We start from the raw sequence: 11405 nt of genomic DNA on the forward strand, positions 1-11405 counted from the left end.
AAAGTTCTCAGTTGCCCAAAGTGGAAAAGGGTGAGATATTAATATTTTCTAGAGGCATTTTGGTGTGGAGTGAGGGTTAAGAGAAAAGATATTTATAAAAACAATAAGCCAGGGATTTGGATATTTAGAAAATCTTGAGCAAGGTCTTGAGGCTGCAGCTACTCCTTGTGAAAAATGATTTTTAATAATCATTATCTTGGAGGAATCCAGCTGTCTTCTTTCAAAGTCTGGACTTTAAGTTCAGTTTTTCCTCAGAAGGACATTACTGATAATGAGAATGCATTGACTCTCCTTATCCTAGTCAGCCCTCATCCAAGTTTCCAAGTAATTTAATTCAAGGTAGAGAAGCTCCATTGTGTTCTGCTAAGGCTTGGGTGGAGACAGAGTCTTCTGTCTAAATAGCTCAAGGCTGGGAGTGGTCTTCTATGACTGGGGGTGGTCTGCTAAAAAGGGTCTTTCCTCTGTCCAGAGGTAAATGATCATGGAGTGACATCACTCCTGTGCACTATATACACATATACGTATATATATATATATATATATATATAGGATTACCTAATTTTGATGTGGATACAAAAGTTCCCTAAGGATTAAAAATAATATTAAGAGTTGCTTTTCCAGTACTTCATGAAGCCGCTAGTTTATTCTAAAGGGGTCCTAAAGTTCTAAAGTCTTTCCCTCTTATCTTGAAATACCATAAAACTTCCCCCTTATCCTGGACCATAAAATTTGTTGTCTCCTTCTATCATAGGTCATAAAATTTCCCGTCTCTCTTGTCTTGTGTAATCCATCTTTCTCATCCAGTCCCTGAATCTCCAACCCACATTAGAAACCCTAAAACTTACATCATCTTCGTATAGTCTGTATAGGTTTCTGTCTATATAAGTCTGGTTCTTTTCCTATATCAGTGCCTTTGTTTAGCTCCTTGCTAAATCTCAGGTTCATTGCTTCTGTGTCAATAAAGCTCCCAATGGCTACAGAGAAGTTCTAAATGAATTCTTTCAAATCTGAACTAGCTCTCCCAACTCTGACCTCAACAATTTGATGACCATATTCTCTGATGACTTAAGTAGTGAGTTTCAGATGTCATATAACATGTAAACTCTTCTGCTTAGCAGCTAGTGTGCTATTAGATATCTTTGCTTTTTAAATAAGTGTTAGAATGTGATTAAAATATGAAAATAATCATTAAAAAAAAAGCCAACCCTTGGTTCTTGCTTCTTAATGGAACATTATATTGAGTATCACTTCTCAAATAGCTCATTTCAACTTAGGGCTTTGAGCAGACAACACCAAGGGTCACCCTCAGATTAGAAAATTGACTTTAGCTAGAGGTGTCCATGACTAGTAAATGCAGCACTTCCTCCACAACTCTACCCCCAATACACACAGTTTGGTTTCCTGGAAATCTATTTAAATTCTCCCATCTCCTTTCGAAACATTTGTGACCTACCATATGAGAAAAAAGTATATTTATCCCCAGGGATAAGAGGGTGAACACAAAATCAGAAGAAAGAGCTCTTTGTTTTGGATGGTATTTTAGAGATATAAAGGAAGAAACAGGATCTGGAATACTTGGGATATAGAGCAGGAAGTCCTACAGTCCTGAGCTACATGCCCAAGAGACAAAGAAAGGTGGTATTGATATATTAGTCATAGAAAAACTAGTGGAAACTAGATGGAAAAGAAGGAAATTGAAATGAGTTTGTTTTGTAGTAGGGGAAGAAAAGATTTCCACGGAAGGATGTGTGTGAATAACAGGTTGAGTTATGAAGTGATATCAAGGGAATGCAGCCATATACATAGAAGCCTGAATATTGAAATCATCTGTATAGTATTTAATTCTATCACAAATGATGAGATGTTTCAAGGAAAATAAACAATAGAAAAAGGTCCAGAACCTTTGAATTCTGAATATCATCCAGTGCTGGCAATTGTTGAAAAGTCTATGAATTTTGCAGAACATAGCACATAGTAAGCACTTATAAAAGTTTGTTAAATAATCTAACAATAGGGAACCAAAACCAACCAACCAGGCAGGCAGTTTTAGAGCAGAGTCTCAAGGATACAGAATAGTTTTCATATAAAAATTTGAAGGTAAAGAGGAAGAAAGGGCACTACAGATAGTGCTGGACTTGCCATCAGGAAGACAAATTCAAATCATGCCTCAGACATTTACTAGCTTTGTTGCTCTGGGGAAGTCACCTAATCTGTGCTTGAGTTAGTGTTTCATCTGTAAAATGGTGACAATAATAACTCCTACCTCATAGGGTTGTTTTGAGGATTGAATAAAATTCTTCCAAACCTTAAAGCTATATTAAATGCTAATTTATTGCTATTTAAAATAGCTATGGAGATTGAGTTCCTAATGATAAACATTGAGCTCAGTCTGCTTAGACTGTTGAGTGTGTGAAAGAAAGTAATATTCATAGAATGTAGAGGTGGAAGAGACTTTAGAGACCATCTAGTCCAATTCAATTATTCTACAAATTTAGAAACCATGACCCAGAAAGGGAAACCCAAGTCACAAAGGTAACAATTGAGAGAGAAGGCACTGAAACCCAAGTTCTCTAATTCCAGATCTTCTATCTTCTCTATTATACAATAAACTGAATTGTTAAGGATTTTTAAAATCACACTGAATACTTTATATTTAATCCTAGGGTCACCTGGGACACACTGATGTTTCTGGAGCAGTAGAGTGATGAGGTATAATCATTTTAGAAACGTTATTTTGCCACCTTTAGCAAGAAAAGAGGACAACTTCCAGGCTATTTCCATATAACACTGTTCAGGACCAACTTACATGGAATGCACCAATATAGAAGAGAATATTTTAAAGTGAATACTATTTTGTCTCTTTATTCTCTGACTTCCACAGGCATGAATAGAGCCTTGGACTGATATGTCAAACACATCCTGGCTAAAGATTACCATAGACAAGGTTATTTCTTTCAGGTAAAAAATGGCAGTTCATCAAAGTAGTGCTAGCACATGCACCCAGGTTCTATGTATACTTTGTTTTAGTTATTGACCACTTAGTCCTCGACCTCCTGATGAAACAGTTGACATGGAAGTGTTATACAGAACAAGTCTTTAAGGATATATATGAATCAATGGGTGACTAGATACTACATGGGCCAGTAATTTATGGATATTACTTACAATATGTAGAAAAGAAGGGCAACTTTGAGTGTAACTTAGGAAGCAATGCTGACCCATTGAAATAGAGTATTCAATATAACCTTTAGTCCAAATATACTACATAACCCATTTTGAAAATTTATCTTTTAAGTCAGGTAGTTTTTACAGAACAAAAGTACTATATCAAAATGTTAACTGTTTGTTATTGTAGAAGTTATCTCCATGGGCATGGAAATTCCTTCCACTCATGCAAAATTAGCAACTCATTTTTAAAAGTACTTTCTAAGTGCCTGTTGGCTGCCAGACATCATACAAAGATCAAAGGATACAAACAAACAAACAAACAAAAAGCAACTCTACATGGTCAAGGTACATAGATCCTGTTAGTGAAGACGATAGAGTCTCCAATAAATAAATAAAACAAATAAATGAACAAATGAATGAAGCAATAAATGAATAAATGGATAGACAGATAAACATATAACAAATGTAAAATGAATGCAAAATCTTTAAGATTACATTGGATGCTTGAGAGATTAAGTGACTTGCCTATGCTCACATAGGCAGTATGAGTAAAGGCAGGATTTGAACACAATTCTTAATTCCAAAATCATCCTGTTAAGTGTACAGATTTGGAGTATTTTATAACACTCAGCTACTTATTAACACCTAAGAAATTTGAGGGTGTGAGCTTTAGAGGGAAAGAAATGAATTAAGTACCTATAAGTATTTTGGAAATGTTGAAAGAATAAATCAAATATTAGGATCACAGATTGAGAGATAAAAAGAAACTTAGTGTTTGTGAAGTCAAACCTCTTCATTTTATAGATGAGGAAATTAAGGTTGAGAGAAGTTGTAATTGTTCCAAATCAGAAAATGACATTGGTAGAATTTGAACATACATTCTCTAAATGCACATTCATAATTCTTTTTAGAATACAACAGTAATACTCTAATTTAGTATGTTAGTACTTTGGAAAATGATTTTTCTCATATTTACAGATTTACATTTTTTTTAAATGTTAGAAATTCTAAGAGAATAGAGCTCAACCAAGAATAATTTTGCCTCCTGTTCTTGGCATAATCTCTCTCATCTAAACCACATGTCATTTGAACAGTTGATACCTCCATGTGAGGAAAGGCTCACCATTTAGACAGACACAATTTGAGAAAGAATGCCTCTGATCCCAGATATCTAAGCAGCTGATGAAATCTTAATCCCAGTGTGCCTATTCCACAAGTCAAAGTTCACATTAGCCAAGATTTTAAGGTCCTTGCCCTTGGAAGCAATAGCGTGTCTGTGTTGGGGGAGGGATAGATAACTTTATTAGCACCAGCCTTTCTAACTCTTATGCCATTATGGAGTTCTAACTGTGCAATTCCTAGGAAATAAGGAGGAAAAAACTCCCAACAACAACAGACCAAAGTCCTGATTTATGGAGCTTCTGTGACTGTACAGCTGTGCAGACCTCCTGATGAACTGTGAGTCACACAGGGGAGAGAGAACTGTGTGTTGTTGTGTCCAACTCTTTCTGCTCTTGGTGAATAGGGACCTGACTTGGAGTAATGAAAGAATGTACACTCTGACAATGGTAGCTGGATCTCTTTTAAAATATAATTTAAAGCTTCCCTTTTAGGGACTTACCCGTTATAGCGGCAGCGATGTTTATAAAATAGTTCTTCTAGAAACACATGAAAGAAAACAGTGATAATCACCACCTTGATGTTGAGTAAAATGAAACTGCTCCCACTGATCCATAGGAAGCTAGATTACAAATGTAGTCTGTCCTTATTTTATGACAATACACAGTACAGTTTCTATGATTACAAGCTTTCAAGACTGTATGTATATGGTTCTCTATTTCATAATTTCAAGATCATAATTAGGACAAAATTCACATCTTCCTGGATGAGAGGAACTCATAGGTTCAAGTGCATTAGATGAGCTTGCTGGTATCCTCTTTTAAAAAAAAAATTGTTTACAAAGACAAGCATTCTTAAAGATTCATATTTTAAACAGCTTCTTTCCTGCAATTCTTTCTTTTGTTAATGAGGCAATTAAATCCCCAATTCAATCAAAGTCACTACTTTTTCTGGTAATGAAAGGCAACTAGCCTTTTGATTTCATCTGTTGGGTGACCCAACTAATTTGAAATCCACTAGTTGAGATAATTTAAAGACCGGCAGTGTCAAAATTCCTTCCCACATATCTTACAAGGGAATGGCCAATGGAAAGCAAGTGGCCTGGAAAGCACAGAGGAGCCATGTATAAAGGGAGAAAGTTTACATTGTAAGGATTACACTGCCTACCAGAAGGAAAGAGAATTAAACTGAAATTATCCACTTCTTAGCATAATAAGGAGTACCTCAAGCATCCTATGGAGCAGACCCTGATTTTCAGATTGTCTGAAATCTCACTACATAAAACAAACATTGATTTAAAATGATTCAGTGTAGAGGCTGCTTCAACCTAACATTTGAAAGGATATTATTCCCACCCCCACTCCCTTTTTTTAAAGAGTAACCCTTTAGTATTACAGAAAGGGGGAAAATAAAGTGGAACAGCAGGGGACCACTTAAATAGAGGCTCAGTCCCCTGCTCCAAACCATATAAGCCTTTCCACATTTATACACAGAGAAGACTGATAAGGCTTCCTGTGGTGTTACTTCATCCTATGTAATGTTGTATTAAGGATGTAGCAAAGTAATACTGAGATGAACATAATCAAGGTTAAGGGCTGTGTTGCTGTTGTGATTATTTTTGTCACCCTAGTACTTGTTGGAATTTTTTTGAGGGGGAGGGTTATGAAAAAAATAAAGGAAATGTTCTTAAGCGGGATAATGTTTGCATGGGAGAGAATGGGTCATTTGTAGTGGGGACTTTATTGTTCCCCCCACTCTATACCTACCCCCTCTCAAAATAGAGAACTCCTATATTCTGCTTTCAAGCTGCCAAATGAGAAAGGGTTATAAGAAATGAATGGAAATTGTCCTTTCATCGATTACGTAATTGATCTCATCAGGAACATGCAGTGCATCCATTAAGGTGGGGGAAATTTAGTGCCCCTTTTTTCAGATATGCCCTAACTAAGAACTAAAAAAAATATCTACAACCCTAAAATAAGAGAAGACTTTAAATGAGGGGGAAAAAAACCACTTTGACTTGGCATTAACATTGCTATTTGGATCAAAATCAATGGCAATTTTCCATTTTAGCTCAAGAAATTAACCGAATCCCAGCCTTTCTTTGAACTAGGACAAACAGAGTCTGTTGGAAAATTCCCTTTAAGTGTGAATCACATATCAAGGGGAATAATTCTTCAGAGAAAGAAACAGATGCAAAGTTTAAGAGCTTTTCCCCATTAGAAAGTGGCAGTATAAGGATAGACTATGATGCTCTGCCTGCTTGGTGTCCACTTCATTCAGCTCACGCGCGTGCATGCACACACACACACACACACACACACACACACACACATACTCTCTCTCTCTCTCTCTCTCTCTCTCTCTCTCTCTCTCTCTCTCTCTCTCTCTCTTCTCTCTCTCTGTCTCTCTCTGTGTCTCTTGGCTCATTTAATAGCAGTCACTGTAACCATTTGAACGGATTAAGATATAGTTTTAAAATGGGATTTTGCCTTTTGAAATGCCATAGTGACACCATCCTGAACTTCTGCCATTCAAAGAGCTTCATTGAGGGAAGGAAGGAAGGCGAGGGCTCCTTACAATTTCTCCGTCTCCCCTCTTTTTTTTTTCTTCTTCTGTGAGTTAAGCAGATTTACTCTTTAACAGTGGAGCTCCCATGGCTGATTATGACATCAAAGTGTGACAGACAGTGATTATGTATCATGGGGAAAATGAGGATAAAAGGAGACAATGCATTCCCTTAGCTTAAAGGGACAACCTCCTTGGCCACAAGTAACCAAAATCTGTATAATTTCTGCCTTCCCTTGGGGAAAAGGGGGTGGGGGGGTGGGGGGGTTAGCTTTTGGTAGGTTTTACTTGTTTCTTAGGGTTTTTTGTCTGTTGATTTTAATTGTGTTTTGTTTTTACTTCAATCTTAGCTTTCTGCCTTTCCTTTCTTTTTGCTAGCACTGCTCTCTTCTATCCTCCTTAACTCACTTCTTGACTAACTCTGAACATCATTTTTTGTTCCAGCCTATATATTTCTTAAATTCGAATCTCTCAGTGGGAAGATTTCTCTTTATTTAACACTTAAAGTTTACACCCAGTGACATACACTATGGCAAAGAAGGCTAGACACACACTCTCTCTCTCTGACTCTTTATGTCTGTGTCTGTATCTTTGTCTCTGCCTCTGCTTATGTCTCTCTCTCTCTCTCTCTCTCTCTCTCTCTCTCTCTCTCTCTCTCTCTCTCCCAAGCTCAGCCATATCTGTCTCAAGTTTTGACCTCTGTACAAACTATTTGTAGAGGGCACTAGAAGACCTAGGTGAAGAATTTTTCATACTCGAGTCTATGAGATTTTAATGCCAGGGATGATTCATAGAGGCCATTTGCTTTTCCTTAACTTTAAAGTAGTTTTGCTTAGTTGTTCAGCTTAAACATCTTTTCTTTAACTTGCCTGACTAAAAAATATAGTCATTTGAGAACTGCTCACTGTATATGAGTTATATGCAAAATATAACACACTAAAAGCTATTTTCTCTTACTAAAATATTGTTTCAGGGAAGAAAAAAAAAACCTCCAGTTGAATTCTTTCGATTATTCAGATGCATACCACTAAGTACAACTTCATTTTATTTACTATACATAAAAAAGCTTAATGACTTTTAAATAAAGATTTATTTTTGATCCCTTGTGGATATTTTGGAGTGAATAATTAAAATCAGGCTCAAAAAAGAAAAGCAAGTACTGATCCTTTTTTTTAATCCTGTGACCTTTTAAATGCAATGATTTTAATAATAATGATATGTAAGATATATGTATGTATATTTGTATGTGTATATACTGATAAACCCACTGAGATATGTATTATTTTAACTGATAGAAAAGATATTTTATTTCAGACTCCTCTAAATTTTTATGAAAAGTTTCAGAGGATATAAATTATAATAGTACTATTTTTATCGTTATTTTGTTTTTCAAAGAACCACATTTTGTTTCATCCTTTAAAGTATGAAGCCTAAATATGATTTCTAATTTTTGACCTAATTCTGATAATTAAAATAGGTTCAAGCAGTATAACTCATACTGAATCCAAATATTAGAAATGTTCTACAGGTCCTTATCTCCAACAAATTAAAACAGAATCATTCATATAATAGAATATACTGTTCACAACCTTGTTTGTATATACATACATATATATGAATGTATGTAAGTACATATATGCTCTTGCATAAATAATGAATCATGTATTATATTAACTTTATTTTCAAGTTGAAAGTCTAGAAACAAGGCCCAATATATTAAAGAATATTGATATAATTTTCATGCATTCATCATAGTAGCAAACGAATAGGTTTATAAAGAGAAAGAATTTTGTCTGAAACGTTTTCTATTGTAAAGTTAATTTCAGAATCAGTCACTCAGCATGCTTAGTTTAGATCATATCATTTCCTTCCATTTTTAGCAATTATTCCAAAATGTACCATATATATATATATAATATATATATACACACATTTATGTATATATGTGCATGCATGTATAACACAGAGCTATAGTATATACGTACCCACATATGTATATGGATATGGGTATGTGTATTTGTATGTACGTGTGTATAAAGCATTTATATTGCTCATACTATGTGATAGATGTTGTTAAATGATTTACAAAAATTTTATTAGTTCCTTTAACACAACAAGTCTGTTGGTGCTATTGTTTAATCTCCATTTCACTATTGAGGAGATAAACAGAGGTTAATTGACTTGCCCAAGGTCACACAACTGGTAATTGCCTCAGGCCAGATTTGAACTCATATATCTCCATTTCTGGATTTGGATAGATAGACAGACAGACAGGTGGGTGGATGGACGGATGGACAGACAGAGAGAGAGAGAGAGAGATGATAGATGTTAGATGGATGGATGGATAGATATGCACATGTATTTACGTACAACACATATACATATTAAATAAAATTTATTGAGAAATATTATAGGGATGCTCCAAATTCCTGAGTCTATTTCTCAAGATGAGCAGTTTGCACAAGTTGTCTGGGCAGCTTCTGTGTCAGATCAGCTTGGAAGGAAGGGCACAGCAAACAAAGATTTCCCAAGATGTTTTTCTTCGTGGATAAAACAATCACTGAGGCAAGATCTGCACAAATTTAACTCCATGTTGTGATTTGTTTGCCCTTTCCCCCATCACCCCACTGAGTAATTTGGATGATAGAGTAATTGGAGCTTGTGAGAGTTTCCTCTGACAAATGATTACTGCTGGGTTAGACTAATGGAAGCTTGGCTGCAATTGAATGTGTCCAGAAATAGACAGTCAGTGGCTGCTCCACCCCAGTGGCATAGAGGAAAGTCACAGATGGGCTGTGTGAAAGATGCCACAATGATAAGAGAAGACTGTACATCCCTTTTTGCTATGAATGTTCAACAGTGTACTGTCCCACTCTGGCCAGCTGTTTCATCAATATGTAATAATAAGAATAGCCCACATTAATATCTTGGTTTACAATTAACTCTCCTCAAAGTAACTTTGTGAAGCAGAGAGCACAAGCAAGTTATTAGCTTTGTTTTTCTATTAAGGAACCTGCCCATAGCTACTAGACTAGTAAAGTAAGTGGGACAACCCTGTTTCCTCTCAAGGCTGACTGGGGTTTCATTGTAGAGCAAGAAAAGAGGAACCTGGGACTATAACCCAGTGGACTAAGACAGAGAAACCAACATTTGCTTTTAATTAATGACATTGGAGGCCATAATTTTACTTCTTAGTCTAACTTTTCTCTGGGTTGCTAGTATGAATACCTCCTCCCAAACATCCCTCTATGTCCCTATTGAACTATTTTCTGTTGCACTACTACTCCCAGCCAGATATCTTTGTACCAAGTGAATGAATTCATAACTGATTCTGGTCACAACTCACTTATTCATTGGTTTCACTGGAGATAGATTAAAATTGCAGCTGGATATTTAAAACTAGTGAGTACCTGTGGTGTGTCAGTAATACCATCTTCATATAACATCCTCCGTAGAAAATAACATGGTCAGAAGGAGTACTTCCTTATTAATACCAAAACCTCTGAGTATGTCCATCTGAGAACTCCTTCTGCCAATGCTGACTGTAACTAGTATGACTCTTGGACTGTTTCCTATGGGCCACAGAGATTAAAGAACCTAGCCAGCATCACCCAAATATATAGTTTAGGAGGTGGTATTGAAATCCATTTCTTTCTAACCCCAAGGCAATTTTTCCAGAAACAAACAGAACCAATTAAGATCATGCAACTTTTCTAACAGTTTCCCCATACCACTACCCTCCCACCCCCTTCTAATTCATTATTTCTTCTATGTATTTGTGTGGTTAATGCATTTCGTTATTAGGTGATCACAAACTTCACTATTGATTTGGTGAATGAAGCCAGAGTATCAGAGTCATAGATAAATGTTAAAGAGATGACGCTGAATTGGGGCCTCGGAGAAGGAAGGATTCAGAAATGATGTTTTAAGTCAGACATTCCTAATATAAATCAATGAAGTGTCATGGGGCAAAGAACTTCAGTTAATTGTTGTACTTGGAATCACACAAATTTTGAAGCAGCATAAAGGAGGACAATTTACGCTGGTATTTCACTATAAAAGTAAATATTTGCTATTTATTTAGACATTTTTCTTTGTGTTTTGTGACTGTTCTTCAGTTCTCAACCTAGCTATTTGGATATTTAATTACTGGCTACTGTCTTCAGGAGTGGAGTGGGGAGGTAAGCATTTATAGAGTGCTTACTATGTACTAGGACTGTGCAAAGCATTTTTTTTTTAAACAAGTACTACTTGATTTGATCCTCACAACAAATCTAGGAGATAGGTGCTAGTTTCATTGTGATTTTTACTTTTGAGGAAACTGAGGAAAACTAAGGTTAAGGGACTCGCTCAGGGTCACATAGCTAGTAAATGTCTAAGGTCTGATTTTAACTCAAGTCTTTCTGGCTCTCTAACTAGTTCTATATTCACTGTGCTATTAGATCCGCTGTGACACTAGCTACCTTTGTGTGTTTGTCCTTCTTTGCCAAAGAAGACCCTGCCATCAGAGAAATAATGACTTGACTTGTACTTGACTTTGTTTTGAGTGA

At 35.9% G+C, this 11405-nt stretch overlaps 1 long non-coding RNA gene across 5 annotated transcripts in view; it reads right to left on the minus strand.

The window, feature by feature from the left end:
* Window positions 1–6943, minus strand: part of LOC140526550 (uncharacterized) — a 52568-nt gene extending 45625 nt beyond the window's left edge. For 2 of the 5 annotated variants that reach the window (XR_011974422.1, XR_011974421.1), the window contains exons 1-2: window positions 6868–6943; window positions 4790–4826 (exon numbers count right to left, since the gene is read on the minus strand). This is a non-coding gene — a long non-coding RNA (uncharacterized lncRNA). Of the gene's footprint in view, window positions 1–4789; window positions 4827–6779 lie in introns of all 5 variants that reach the window. The other 3 variants (XR_011974418.1, XR_011974419.1, XR_011974420.1) reach the window with 3 other exon arrangements.
* Between the last annotated feature and the right edge of the window lie 4462 nt (window positions 6944–11405).

Source organism: Notamacropus eugenii, chromosome 2, assembly GCF_028372415.1.
Source record: "Notamacropus eugenii isolate mMacEug1 chromosome 2, mMacEug1.pri_v2, whole genome shotgun sequence".
NCBI classification, from domain to species: domain Eukaryota; kingdom Metazoa; phylum Chordata; class Mammalia; order Diprotodontia; family Macropodidae; genus Notamacropus; species Notamacropus eugenii.